Source organism: Crocodylus siamensis, chromosome 1, assembly GCF_052110815.1.
Source record: "Crocodylus siamensis isolate JL-2025a chromosome 1, ASM5211081v1, whole genome shotgun sequence".
Taxonomy (NCBI): domain Eukaryota; kingdom Metazoa; phylum Chordata; order Crocodylia; family Crocodylidae; genus Crocodylus; species Crocodylus siamensis.
The window spans coordinates 223110710-223126743 of NC_143395.1; positions in this window are offsets into that span (position 1 = coordinate 223110710).

Here is a 16034-nt window from a genome sequence, read left to right on the forward strand (position 1 = left end):
CAAAGCCAGCAGGGAAATGCAAATCGCATGAGTGAGGGACTAACATTAGAGGGAGGGGAATGAGGAGAGGAACACAACTAGGTTACAGAAAATACAATGTTAGCCAACTAACCCCAGGGGCGGGGGCTTGATCTTAGCCCCTTGGGTTTGCTACCAGCCCTGGCTATGACTGTTTGCCTCAAAATCAAGAAACGTTTCAACTCTGATGACCTAGTTCTTGCTCCATCACTGGAGATTTAGTGAGCAATACAAAGTAAATAAGTAAAAAACTTATTTGCACCCTTATTTGCATGTTTTTTCAGTGCACAATAGTTTTGCAGCAAATATAATTTTGAGCTTTCAATATGGTAATTTCATATTTAAGACATGGCAATGCTGCTCCCAGGCAGGGCTTTCCTCACAGGCAATGCATCTTACTAGCCCCCACAGCAGGAGCTGCATACAGGCTGGGGGCACTCGGTCCACCTTCACCCTCAAGGGGGACAGCACTGCTCTTAATTAAGCTCTCTTAAAAAAAGTTTCCCCTTGCTGGGACTTTGTCTTACCCTTCAGACATGAAGCCCTAGAAAGGGTGTGGAGGAGCCCAGTAACCTACTGGAAATAGAATAAATAGGTTCTGATTTTATTTTATTATTTAACAGAGCAACAGCTGATGTCCTATATCATATGAATGTGCCACAGGCAAACAAGTGTTTTCTTTTTCTTTTCTCTTTGGGGGGAGTGGGGGATGGGAAAGGTGATTTCTTTTATTGGACAGATTGCCTCAGTGGGAGTCATTTCTAAGTACAGGCAGTCAAAAAGCAGAAGGCTAAATCGATCCAGTCTTTGCAGGTTAATCTAACCTATGCAGATTCAACTGCTAAGCAAGTGAACAAACATTCACATTTGGTTCTAGAAATGCAATCACATGCCTGCAGTGGCCCAGGCCAGATGCCAGGGGGGCACTAGAGCACACCTCCATGCTCTATTAGAGTAGGTAGCTTGGGCTAAGGCTAGCCTGCCCACCCTGCTAGGCAGGGTTTTGTGGGGGGGTTGCAAAGCACCTGGGATGCTGGGGGACTGAGAGTTAACTTGAACTTGGAAGGGATCCGGGACAGAAGTTCAATAAACCGATTTAAATTAAAATAATTAAGTCTGATACTACATCCATCCAGGTTTATCTTAAACTGGTTTTGGCCGCTTTGAAAGTGGTTTTGCGCACTGAACTTCTGTTGTGTTACAGATTTGAACTGGTTTTAAATCACATATATCGGTTTGTGTGTCATTTCTACCCCTAGCCTTTTGGACAAGCTTTCAGCCAAAAGGTACCCTTCCTCTGGTCTGGGAACAAAACAGATGCAGCTGAAGCCTGTATCAAGTCCTTCTTGCTGGGTTGAATGGCACTTAGCTCAGACAAGCATGCCTACTCAATTGAGGGCTTGCTTATATTCAGATATGGTATGCTTCAGACTCTGAAGCATAGGGAAGATAAATCCACAAGAAGTATCTTACCTCCATTCTAGCCACGCAACAACAAAAAGAAAATCTTGGAAGTTCTCCACTGTGAAAAAGGTTGTTTTACCAGACTCAGCTGAGACTAGCAACCCAGATTTCACCTTGTGGAGAACCTAAAGGAACAGAGGTATAATGGACACCCAGGAGAAGTCGCTCCTGTTACCAATAGGATTCTTTTTGCCAGAACCCTCCCAGGTTTGACACAGCAACTCATCCAATGTGGTATCAAGTGAACTTTAATAGTAATCCTTAGGCTTTATTACAAGTTTCTTTCCCATACTATGACCTGGCAAGTGGGTTCTCAGATGTTACAACAGCGACCTTCAGGGGTACCATGTCTCGGGTCCTCCACTGAGTGAAGGTTCTTAGTTGGAAATGGGTTCTTAGTTTCTTGGCTCCCTGCTGTTTGAACAGGGACTCAGCAGCTGTGTCTGTCTTCCCAGGGTCATAGCATGCTAACACTCATGTTCCTTTGTTTGTCCACTACTTTTATAACTGTTTTTGTCCCAAATTGTCCAGTCCCCTGGCTCTGTGCCAAGCATGCCTTATATGGTGCACCAATACCCTGGCATTGTATCAGCCACATGCCTTATAGGGAAACTGTTGTGCTTTGCTCATCTAGTGTCCAATCACAGCACTCACATTTCCCAGTGCCACAGAAAGCCCTCTGTTCAATTTTGCTTAGTTCTGTCTGGGAAGGCCTGGACTATGGCTAAAAAGCCTCAGCATAACTCAGTTTGCTAACTACAGCCCCCATCATAAAATGTTTCAAACAGGAAAACAACCTCATCCCCTCTGCAGCAAGAAGACTGGCATGCTTTGTTGATTTCCAAATTGAAAGTGCCTATCTCAAGCTCTGCCCCTTTTGCCAAGATGATTTGATGGCTCAAATCCTTCACTTTTCTACTCAAGGTGTAGGATACATGCCTGCCAAGGCTCTAATATTCTATATCTCAGGCAATGCACTACCAAGAGGCACCTCTGATGGTGGATGCACCAGATCCATTAGGATGCAGAAGGAAGATCTTGTTCCTCCTTGTCCATCATGATTTGGCTAGAATGACTCCATATGTTATATAGGAAAACTCACCTTGCTCTCTGCATGGGGCTGCAGGGCATCTGTGTAGACCTTAGTATCATTGGAGAAACCAGAGACCTTGCTCTTGAAGGTCATTGATTCCCCCTTTAATAGGGAAGCACCTGCCATGATAGTCACTCACTGCCATGACACCCCCTTTCTTGTCAAGTGGGTGTCATGACAGAATAAACAAACTGCATGAATCTGAGAATTAGTCTGGCATGTAGCAAGAGGCCATATGGTATATGATGGAAAGTTATATTCTTTCTCACTGATATTGTCAGTTGGGACCTGGCCTTGTAAAAAAAGTTCAGTAGGATCTGGAACTGGTTCCATGGGACGTAGGCCAAAAAGGAGCCTGGGGAGGGGTAGAGCAAGCAGGAGAAAGGACAGGATGTGTGTGTATGAGTAGGCAGAGGTCTGGAAGCTCAAGTGCATGAAGCATACATATCTATGACAAAAGAGCTGTATGGACAGACCTTTGAGAATACGTGAGAGGGTGGCTGAAGCACCCCATCACAGGAATGTGAGGAAGAATACAAAGAAAAGAAACTTACCTAGAGATGCCAAAAAAAACGCTCTGAGCCTAGGCAGGAAAGACGCCATGGCCTGTCTAATTAAAGGAACCAGCTGGGGCCACGGCAGTTCAAAGGCTGCTGCGGCAAGCCTAGCTGCCAGAGTTCAAGCTAGGACAGGGAGAAAGGCATAGCAAAAGAAGGAGGAAAAAACCATGACAAAAAAGTAAAAGAAAAACATTTGTGTCAAGAAGGCAGCAAATCAGATGCTACCACAGGGGACACAGCTGGTGAGGAAGGGAATTTAAGGGAACACCAAGGGAGTGTCGGGGTTTGGGGAAAAGGGAAGAAAGGCAAAATAGAGAAGACAAGAGATGACAAGAGAAAGAACTGACCCTGGGGCTTGGAGGAAAGCCCTGGTCCCTGGGCTTACCTGGAGAGAGCCAGCAAAGTGACAGGGGAGACCGCCCTGCTGGTGAGTCCAGTCCTGAGGGGTGAAGAGAACCACTTTGGGACTCTAGAAGAGAAAAGAGACACGGACGAGAATACACCCCAAGAAGGGATAAGTCTGTCCTGACCCTGAAGGTAAGGGCAGGATTGGAACTAAGAGGCAGCTGTCTTGGGACCCATGCAGGGAAGAATGGTGCAAGCAGCCAACTTAGAAGAAGACCCCTTGACAAAGGAGTCCATAAGGCTAAGACTGGACCCTCAGTCCAGTAGGCAAGCAACAACAGGCCCAGAACATCTGGTGTAGTTAAGGCAGGGTGTGGGAATGGTGGAGCCCTGCAAAGATAAGCTGATGTCCTGAGCCTTTAACTGATCCTTTTTGTCTCCCAAAAGTGTTTGGTACCTCTCTGTGTCTAACATCAAGGCGTGGCAGGAAATTTTGAAGGACAGATCACTATTATTACAGCAGATAGACAACTTGGCTCCAGGCAGCACGCCAGCAACATCTTACAATACAATATCATTTTCCATTTCCTGAGCCTTTCACAAACCATACCCAGGGACGGAAAATCCATTACAAAAGCATGTAGCAAATCATTTGATAAAGTCTCTATGCATTGTGGTGAATAGACAATTTTAAATTTCTAGGACAGCAGAAAAGTGTCAAATTACTTTGCAGGATAATTACTGCAACTTTGTGATCAGTACAAAGGTAACCCATGTTTAGTATTGTGCACAAAAACCTGACAATTGTCTAAAGGAACTGCATGGTCATGGTGAAAACAGTGTTGACTAACTCATCTTTTCACATATGTTTTCAAACAGCATACATTTTTATAATGAAAAATAAGGCTTAAGACTTTCTGAACCTCCAGACATGTCTAAGCCTCTTTAAGGCTGTTTACAGTCTAAGTGCTTTACTGGAATAGGAACACCACTGTACTATAGTGGCATACAATATCCCTTTGGACAGCATAATAAAATCTCCCCCACATGGCTAAACTATCTATACTAGTATAGGTGCAGTTTTACTAAAGCAACTGTGTCTGTATCAGCAAACCTATGCAGGTTTCCCTTGCTTTATTCTGTACATACATTCCTGGAAAATGGTGCACAACTCAAATTCGCACAAAGGGAACCCACTTTACAATGTAACAAATAGGGATACATGCCAAGACCTTGACTGTACTGACTCCTAGGCCTATTTCTACCACTTTTACAAGACAATTTAGCTACGCACAAGCACAGGGCACTATCATAATGGGGATGGCAAGTACAGAAATACATGATGCAGACAATGAGCAAGGAGCAGATCCACACAAGAGATTATAGTTTGGTGCGCATCACTCCCACAATGCATCACACAAAGCAGTTGAATGTGGGCTTCCACCACACAGATCGCATAAGAGTGAATTTACCTTGCATATAATGAATTTTGGTATAAAAAGGGTCATCACGTAAGAGCGAATTTGCACATACAGAACCCACATAGAGTGTGGGAAACCTGTATTGGTCAAAGGCTGTTCCTCATTTTACACAAGACTGACAGCTTGTCCAGAGGAATTTTGTAGGGAAAATCTGGCCTAAGTCATCTCAGAGTTGATCATATCCTCTGTTCCTCTGAGCATGATAATCTTCGTGCCCTTGTACTCCAGATTAACACCGATCCTAGCACGATACATCAGGTCACAAGCTAAATTAAAATTCTTATGAGTTCTGGGGCAGCTGTCAAAATGAGTCAACCCTAGAGAGCAGTGCTGTGGTATAGACCAAACACAAAAATACTTTTTATGACACACCCAACATGGCAATGTTGAGTTTCACAGCCAACAGAATTTTCAAACTATATCCTTTTACTTCTGTGCTTTAAAGTAATCTCCCAAGACCTTCTTAGGCCTGTGATAAAACCAACAATTACCCAGACAAGAAGCAGTAGGAAATGAATTCCTGCTCTGGCTTCAAAAACTGGCTCCAATAGGGAATAGTAGGTAGTATAATTTAGGAGAAAAGGGCAAACCCTGGAATTCACCAATTTCTGTATCCCAATGCCCACTCCATCTGTTGTGTGGCTTTTGTATTCATGTAACTGACATTGTGTTTATCTAGGATCTGATATAGAAGAACGCCAAAGATTAGCTTCATAGAACTGCTCAGATAATATGAAACTTTTTTATGCATATCCAGACAACCTCCTTTTGTTTTAAACTATTGAAGATTCGTCATCATTTCTTCACCACATTCACATCTTATCTGAGAGTATCCTGGAAAAATGTGCTTAGTCTAAGCTCAGAAACCTGATCACCGAGCATCGCATTTTTCCTTTTTATGGTATCTTGGTACTGCAGTCATGCTATTTTGGAGGTCAGCCAAGGTGTCTGCATTTAATAGGGTACCTACATTATCCTTCATCTCTACCATTTCTTTTCCTGGTAAGGAGATACATAGTCCACAGTTTTAGCACAAGGTTTTTGCTCCATGTGCAGTGGCCCCAGACTGGAGAAAGTCTTTTAAAACATTGGTTTCCAAATTCTGACAGGTTGTGCACCACCAATTTAAAATGATACAATCTTAAATACCACCAGCAAATTTTGTTCTATGAAGTAATTATAATAAATCTGTTAATGAGTACCCCTGACAGGTTGTCCGTGTATCATGGGTGGTACCCATATCACAGATTGAGAACTGCTGTTTTAGAAGATTTCTGTTTCCTAAGGGCATTGCAGCAACACAGAAGTGAAGTCCACAGGATTAGAATTCTTGATTCCTCTGCAGTAAAACTCGTTTGCATAAGTGGACTTACTTAGGGCAGTAAGGAACATGGGAAAAACAGGGTGGGATAGCACAACAGAACCTTTACTATGCCAATTATAAAGCTGTATTCTACACAATTTTTTAAAACTAAAGTTCACCATAATCCTTAGTACAAGGGTTGAATTGTTCTTGTAGCCATAAAAGTTACTATTTATTTTGGTTTGTTACTAAGAAATGATTGATACGCAACAGAACCTTGCTGTTTTGACCTCTCCTACCATCCAGCTGGTGGTTAAGAATAGAGTTGTAGAAGTAATTTTGTGTACAGCAGATTATCATCCATAAACATATTTCTGTCTGTCCTATTGCCACAATGTGAATCTGCACTCACTGAACTGTCAGCCAGCAGGCGGACATGTGAAAGCATGTGGTTGTGTCCTTCTAGCACTGCCTAAAGAGCGCTGGAATAATCCCTATAGAGAAACACAGCCATAAGAACAAATAGCTCTTTTGTTCCTTATTACACAGGGACAACAGAACTCTAGCAGAAGCCCACCAGCACCCAGGCAAAAGAAAGGAGTGGTGAGTTGGGGATTAGGGAGAATGTCAAGTGAAGGATGTCAGCTATCATCTACTGCCAGGGAAGAGAGGGAAAAATCTGCAGTTGTAATTGAATGAAATGTATAATCCCCTGAACCATCTGGGTCTGTCTCTCTCACTCGCTCTCTCCCCGCCTCCACCCTTTTTTTCTTTTTTTTCTTTTTGCTGATGGTACCAGCTGTAACATTTTCCATGCACTCAAGTCTTCTATTGCTACATTATTGTCTCTTGTGAGCTTGTTCATATAGTACACCTGTAAGTGTGCCTGCAAGTATACAAATACAGACTTAAATATAGATATACATAGAACAAATATTTATATTTATACAGCCAGACAATAACACCCAAGAGCCTGATTCTGTACTTGTCCCAATTGCTTTAACTTTATTAGAGTCACCCTGCATACTAAGGGGAAAGGAGCCAATTTAAAAGTTCTTAGAAAAACTGTGAAGCCATGACATAGCAACAGTTGTAAGCATCATTCTGCCCTTTGTGTACATTAAAATATAGGGAAAAAATCTAGGAGGTAATGGACTCCCCTCAGTGTTGCTTAAAAGCTAGTTGGTACAATGGGCTGTAGGCAGGTGCAATTTACAGACCAAAGGAAAGTAAAGCATAAAGAAAAAATAATGAATACAGGGATGTAAAGAATAAGAGTTGCCCCCTTCACTTTGCATATACCAGCTTATTTGCAGCATGCTTCACAACACTGTATTCTTTTCTGCGGCATGAAAGATAACTAGTCTAAATTCATTCACTTGGGTAGTTTGCTTTTCCACCTTCTCCTTAGTATTTGCCTGCTTCATTTTAAGTGGATGAACAAGCACTTTGAGCAAAATATACGTTAACTACCATAGATACATAAATGCAGTTCTTTCTAATAGGCAGACAAGGTTCTTTAGGTGAATCTGATACCTTTTATTAGACCAACTTAAATAGTTAAGAAAAAGAAAATTTTAGGCAAGCTTTCAGGTTTAAAAACCCTTTGTCAGGCTCAGGAAGTTTCAGCAGTTGGTGTGTGCTCTTCCTGGATGGAATGAAAAGTAAAGAAGCCAGAGGCTGGGCTGGTATGCATACAAGATAGCAAGTCAGTGAAAATGTAGAACGAGGAGTCAGTGGGTGAGAGACTGGCTGGATGGGGGGAAGAGAAGGAGGGTGAATAGTGGAGAGGTACCTAGGGAGTCAGATGTCAGGCAGGTTATGATGCATCATAAATCCAATGTCTTTATTTAGTCCATAATTTTTAGTATCCAGGAGGTTGATGAAATGGAGTTCATAGGCTCATCTTTGAGAAGTGTTTTGTAAGTTTCCTTTGAGGATCAGGACTGAGAGATTGGAGAGAGGGTGGTTGTCTTGTGAGAAATGTGCTCCCACAAGTAATAGGGTATTTTTGTCTTTGATAGATTTCTGGTGTGCATCTGTCAAAGACAAGAATACTGGATGTGTAAAACATCCTGATCATTAAAAAGAAGAGTTTTATGAAAAGTTCAGGAAGGATCTGGTACATCATAATGAGCCATGAAGTCAAGTGACTCCCTCAGCACTACCTGGCTAGAAATACTGCTTCCACGGCCAGGTAGCTGGTTTTAAACTTTGGATAGAGCAGGACTCAAAGGGAGAGATGTGTAAGTGCACCAGTGCACCCCTCCCCCTGAGATCCAACCCTGCAGCTTTCTGTCCACTTACAGATACAGATGAGAAACTAACTCAGTTTGGGAGGAGAGAGTTAGAAATTAATATTACCAGTTCTCCAAAGACATTTGTATGCAATTAATTTGATGCTAATGATTCAAATGCTTACAGTTAAGCACAGGTTGAAGTGTTTTTTGGATTGATGCCTTACATCCTGCAAATGATGCTATACTGAATAGCATCATTCATTTTTACAATTAAGATCAGCATATAGGTACTTATATTTATTTTTCCTGTAGCTTTCATGATTTCCAATCAGCTGTGTTACATGCAGCAAAAGGTAGGGTGACCTAACCACAGTATTTATATCCATTTTGTGTCAGTTTATATACAGACATAATTCTCAACCTTTTTAGATTCAAGCCACCCCCTGTCAGGTAGCCTGTGGAAAATGCCAGCTGTAACTTTCATTAATTTTTTCTTGACTAGGTAAAAATAATAAAGCAATTGTTTTGTTGCAAAGAACTCAGAAAGACCACAACAAGTTAGAATGTTTTTAACACCCTGGATTCTGTGGTTTTATCTTGTGGATCATGTGTAGGTGTTTGCACACCTTGCAGTACTACTGCGTGGCACCCCATGGCATCCTTAACAAGGTCCCCCAGCAATCTCATTGAGAACCGCTGATGTAGGACCTTACTGACATTTATAACAAAACCAAACAGTACATCTGTGCTCATGTTTTGGGGTAATCTGGACAATAATTGAAGACCCTCCAAATGCAACAGTCCAATTCAGTGAGACTGGCAACCGTCAGTCCTCCTGGATCATGGTGTATGTATGACAGCCACCCAGACCTTCGATTCACAAGTCTGAGCAGGAATTTTTGGAGAAGTGGAGGCTGCCCAGATCTTCCATCCTCCATTTAGGCCACTGAGACAGAATCCAAAGAGCAGACTGAGTCCAGATATTTGGTGCCTCTATGGCTGTAGTTGTATAGCACATGGACTCTACCACTGAACCACAGATGACCCCTCCAGTTCAGTGACAATCTGAGCAATGTGCCAGTTCAATTCCTCATTCCCCTCCATCTGACAATTTCTCCTCCATTTTCAAATGACTGGTAAAAAGCATTATCTTTGCAGTAAACACCAACTGTCATGAGATTCAAGCTATTTAGGGGTAAGGTAGATTCATAGTTTTTACCATTACCTCAACAAGGGGGAATAGTTTTAAATCATGTTTTCTACAAAGTAAATAGTTTACCCCTCACCTGACACTGACACCAAAAAAAGCCAAGGGGGAAAACATCAGTGCTGCAGGAAACTGAAAGTGAACATTCATAATGGAAGTACTGCTGTAACCTTAACTACATTATTTTCTACCCCATGAACACATATCCCATTACTTACCAAGATGAATTGCTACTAGTAGAGGGTTCAGTTAATGTTTGCATGCTCTTATATTTGCATCCTAAATCCCTTGTACCACATTACTTTCAAATCCTTACCTCAATTCATCAGCAGGCAATAGATAAAAAATGGTTATTCAAATGACTTGTGTGTCATTCTGTTACTTTAAAGGTCAAACAGTTACTAGGGTGAGAAAACTCAGGATTCATCATTACAAGGAGAAACCAATTATACAACATTTTGTTTAAAAATCTTTGAACTCTTCTAAATTGTTCCTTATCATTTTTACCCCTCAAGTACTATGGGATTACTTAGCATTTAAGAATGTCTCACACACTTACATAGAATGCACATCAGATGCCAATGAATTTGAAATACTGCTTCACTAGGTACATTAGATCAAGTTCCTGTATCAATGCCCATTACATAAGTCAAAGAAATATTATGAATATTACTTGCAGAGGCTATTGTGAATATTTTAATGCTAATCACTTATTTAATCATCTATAATGGCAATTCATGCTCTCCACATGTATTTTATTCAGTCTGGGAGTCATATACTTGATGAGGTTGATCCTTTACAGACACTTCACATTAATGATTCATATAACATTTGCTGCTTCAACCTTTACCTAAGGAAAAACTCTTAGTTGAAGTAGCAAACTGGCAGAGTGGAGAGAAAATTCTTTCACCAGTTAAAACCTCATTAATATAACTTTGAGAATCCTTACTTCAAACCTCATTAGTATAACTAGAGAGTCAAAAATAAAAAAAGTGTTTGATATACTACACACCAAATGGTGTGGTAATTACAGGCCAAAACCAACAGTCAGTAAATGTATGTTAAATTGTCATTGGATTCCATGAGTTTTCAGTTGGTCTCAAAGGGATTCATTTTTACATGAAAAAAACTAGATTTAAACATATTTCAACAGGATTAAGCAAATATCATTTAATTGCAGAACTTTTTAAAAATAATCTGTTCTTAGATGATTACCTATAAAACTCTTGGGAATCACACAGTTCGATGTATAAATCAGTTCTTGTTCATTAGGGTTGAAGAAAAATAAGAAGTAGTGTTTGCTTCCTTCTGAAGATTTGTGCATAAGGATCTTCCCAGTGTTTGGCTGTTTGTTCTGATAAATACAGGCTTGAACTCTGGCAAAGGCCTCAAAAGATACCCAATACAGCATACAATTTAGAATTTGTCTAGCACACAATTTCTAAACATAGTTTAAAAAAATAAATAAATGTATGTCTTAGAATGTGACTAGTTGATTTCCCAAGGCTTAAAGATATTGCTGGAACAAGCAACAGAAAACTATTTCTAGATGTGTACTCAGATGGGCTGTTCCCCCAGGAGATAATACTAATTAGCAGCAACTGTTACACTAATGAATCCAACTCTAGGATTCTCAGCCTGATTGCACTCACCCACAACCTGCTTGCAGATGAGTTAAGAATGTAAATAGAATGTACATATAAATGACTCAACAAGACAGAGAACATAAGATGCACTCTTAAAAAAAACATTCCAAGACTAATTAATTAGCGTTATAGCACAAAAAGGAACTTTAAAAGGCTCACTGAATGGTATTTGAGAGAGAGGTGATTGAAGGTAATGCAAAAGGTATTAAAGAGGATTAACACTTGGATGTGATCAATGTCATGCATGCTGCTACCCAGAATGTCTTCTAAATGCACAGTTGTCTTGTCCAAGTGCTGCCATCAGAGAGGTGGAATGTGAAAAGTTAAGGATGGGTTTATTTGTACACTGTGCAGAACTAGGAGATTTCCACCACTTCTAAACCTTTGGTAGCATAATGAGATTAGGTGAGAAATAAAAGTATAGTTGATACAGTAGAATAAGGATCAATTAATTATAAAGAGAATGGTTCTTTTATGAAAATGAAGTGTGGGAAGACTCCCTTTAACATCAGTACAAATTGGACAAAGCCCAAATAACAGAAATTATTTCTTTTTATTCTAATGCTTCATATTTTTATTATTTTGGAATGAGGTTAATAATACATTAAAACACTAAATGCATGCCTAATTGGCTTTTAAGTAAAAAATCTTTAATGTTTATGGTATATGCTTTATGACAGGCTGTAGGCTGAGCGTAATCTAGTTACATATTAACTGTACAGAACCAGACTTGTGTTTGTATGTAACCTAAAAGTATGACTAGCTCTGCTTTGTAGAATTCATAACCTGTGTGTTTAAACACAAAACACCTGTTTCTAAATTTCTTTAGATTTTTATCCCACGACATCCAAGATTTGGTAGATTATCATAGCAATTTGCAAACATTTGGTCACTTAAAATTAGTCCTAGGAGTTAAAGAACAGGAACCATAATAAATTTCCATGCTATGATGCATTTCCTGTGCAGTTTTATAAAACAAAAATAAAGATATATTGTTACTTCAGTTATTGAATGTATATAATGATAGTAAAAACCAAGATACATTATCAACTACTTTATGTGAAGGTATTATTTCTGTAATTCCTAAACTAAGCAAGGCTTCTATAAATTGTTCTAACTACAGGCCAATTTCTTTACCCAATGCAGATACCAAAATCCTAGCCAAAACTTTATGACACAGATTGGAGCAGGACTTCCTGCAGTTAATTTACAAAAATTATAAAGGATTTATCAAAAAAGGCATGGTTGAGATTATCAGCAGCAGCAGCACAACATTCTAAAGTCTCTTTTAGGACCTGATGCAGGAAGGCATTTGATTACATTTCTTGAAGGCCTTTGATTACCGTTTTTGTGTTTTACAAAAGATGGGATTTGGTAAAGAATTTATAGGTGGATATAGCTGCCTAATACAAACCCCACTTCAAAATGTATAAGCAATAATATGTTTTTTGAACCATTTCCTTTGCAAAGGAGGACTCAACAAAGTTTTCCGTTATCCCTACTTCTATTTGATTTAGCACTGGAAACATTGACTACAAGCTATAAGGAATATGGGTGGTATAAAAAGGCACTAAGAAAGGAGCAAGTGAACTCAAGAGCCTATTATATACAGATAACGTACTAATACTTCTGTCGCAGCCTGGGAAACCAGTTCCTACCCTCTTACCATTAATCAACAATTTTAGCAGCTTACCTAGGTATAACATTAATGGGACTAAATCTGAGTCCTTGGTCTAAGTAAGTGTATTATTCATATGCATAGCAAATGACAGTTTCAATGGTAAATCAGAGCACATAACTTATTTGGGTATTCAAATATCCAAGAATATAAATGTTACTGTTTGCCAAAACTTTCAGATGATTTTCAATGTTACAGGGTCTGAACAAAAGGAACAGTTTGACAATAGCCTTGTGTGGGCGTGTTAATATTTTAGAAGCAACTGTCTTACCTGACTAATTTACCTATTGCATAACCTACTAATTGCAATCCTCCGGTCCTATTTTGTTAAAATCAACTGAATGGCCAATTGAAAATGGGTGGCTTTTGTCTCCCAAACTTTTGACAATATGCCTTCTTAGTAAGTCAGACTATGTACTGGATGACTGATAACTGAATACTGTCCTGCACTGATGAAAATTGAATAGGCACTTAAATTCCCCCTTCCATTATCAACTGTCATACGTTCCACGTAACACCATCTTTCTAATGCTCTACAATTTGTAAAATCTGACAAGCTTGGAACAATTTGGCAAATTTACTGAAGTTTCATCCTTTCTTACATAGTAAGGCCTCTATTTGGGGCAATCCCTTTTTGAAGTATGTGTCCCACAAACTGGAGAAAGTGTATGGATAAGGGTATTATGCATGTAGAATGGCATTTAATAGGAAATTGTATTAAATCCTTTTCTGAGTTATATAAGTAATATGACCTTCCAAAAATAGTTGAATGGCAATATATGTGATTGCAACAAGTATTAGAAAATCAGTCTGGATCTGGGGCTTTAAGTGTAGCAAATACTCCAGATATCTTATTTTGGGGGTTTTTTGGCCTTAAAATCTGCTTCTGTTTCCTATTCTGTGCCATCACTATATAGATATATAAATGTCATATAATAGACCTGATACAGATTTATTTATGACTAAAGTAGGATGAAGACCTAGGTATCCAGTTGCGAGAATCCCAGTGGAGATCAGCAATATTTGAACATCAGTTGATATTAGACTACTTTATATAGCAAAATATAATTTTTTATCTGCATTGGGCTCCTTCTAATTTACGCACACACACACACACTATCAGTACATACATGTTGGACACTATACATTGCAAGGAGACTATACATTGGTTCTAATCCACATAGGAACAAATAACGCAGCCAGGAGCAACCCAGACCGTATCATGAAAGACTACAAGGCCCTGGGAGACAAGCTCAAGGAGACGGGGGCACAGGTGGTATTCTATTCTCCCACTAAGCAGATGTGGGCAGTGCCATGAGGCCTGCATTGGTGTGGTAAACCAGCAGCTTCAGAGTTGATGCTACCAGGCAGGCCTCGGGTTCCTTGACAACAGCCCACATTTTTGTGCAGGGGGCATGCTTGGGTGGGATGGGCTTCACGTCTTCCCTAAAGGCAAGTGTGTCTTTTCTTCCAGGTAGGCTGATCTCCTACGGTGTGCTTTAAACTAGCTTTATTGGGGCATGGGGCCACAATGACACTTCCCAGCCAAGACAAGCAATGAGCATGAGAAGTACCCAGGTAAGAGACAGGGGTCCAGATAATCCTGGGATTAGAGGGATGGTGCATACACCCTCAGGAGGCCTTAAATGGCTCTACACTAATGCTCACAGTATGGGGAACAAGCAGGAGGAACTTGCCCTCCTGCTAGCTAACATAAACCCAGACATAGTTGGGCTCACTGAAACTTGGTGGGATTCCACGCATAATTGGGTGGTAAACATCAAGGGCTACAGACTGTACAAGCAGGATAGAATGGAGAGGAAACTAGGGGTGTGGCACTCTACATCAAAGAGTAATATACATCCTCAACAAACAGCACTGGATCAGAGGGGGGGCAGACTGAAGTGCTCTGGGTTAGAATACAAGGGGGTCGGAGGGAAAGGGACTTAAAGGTGAGTGTCTACTACAGATCACCCAACCAGGGGGAAGAGCTGGCCCAGGTATTCTCAGGTCAGCTCACGGAGGCACTTAAGTCAAGGGATGTGGTCATCATGGGTGACCTAAACTACCCGGCCATCTGGGCCAGGTCTGACTGCTCACATAGGTTCCTAGCCAAGATACAGGACCTCCACTTAACCCAGGAGGTGCACAGTCCCACCAGGGGGAATGCCTTGCTGGACCTGGTCCTAGCCACAAGCGATGACCTGGTAAGAGGACTGTGGGTTCTCGACCACCTAGGCGATAGCGATCATCGCCTACTGGAATACACCATCCAGCGCAGAGTGTCAAAGGCCTGCAACAAGGCAGCAGCCCTGGATTTCAGGAGGGCCAATTTCAATGAGTTAAGAAGATTAGTCAGTGAGGCGCTGAGGTCCTGGTGTGGAGGGGAGTTGGGAGTCAAAGAAGAGGGGAGTTGGGAGTCAAAGAATGCAAATCAAAGGGGGCAAGAGTGCTCAAAAGTCCCCATGGCTCACCAAAGGCATTCAGGAACATCTGAAAGCTAAAAAGGAGGCATAGAAGGGAAGGAAGTGAGAAGCCATCACCAAGGAGGATTATACCTCCATTGCTTGAGACTGTAGGGGGGCTGTTAGGAAGGCTGAGGCAGAGATAGAACTGGGACTAGCGACTCAGATCAAAGATAACAAGAAGTCCCTTTTTAAATACATAGGGAGTAAAAAGAAGGCACCGGGTAACGAGGGGCCTCTGCAGGACACACTTGGAGATCTGGTGGTCACACCAGATGATAAAGCTGACCTCTTTAACAAATTCTTTGCCCATTTTTCTTAGCAGGGACCAGGACATCCCCCCGAACCGGGATTCTGGATGGACCCAAGAGAGGCACATCCAGGCCAGGGTCGGTGAGGACCTAGTCAGGGACCTTCTGGTGGGATTGGACGTGTTCAGACCAGCAGGTCCAGATGATTTCCACCCCAGGATGATGAGGGAATTGGCAGAGGTCATTGCCAGATCCATGGCACAGCTTTACAAGCACTCATGGA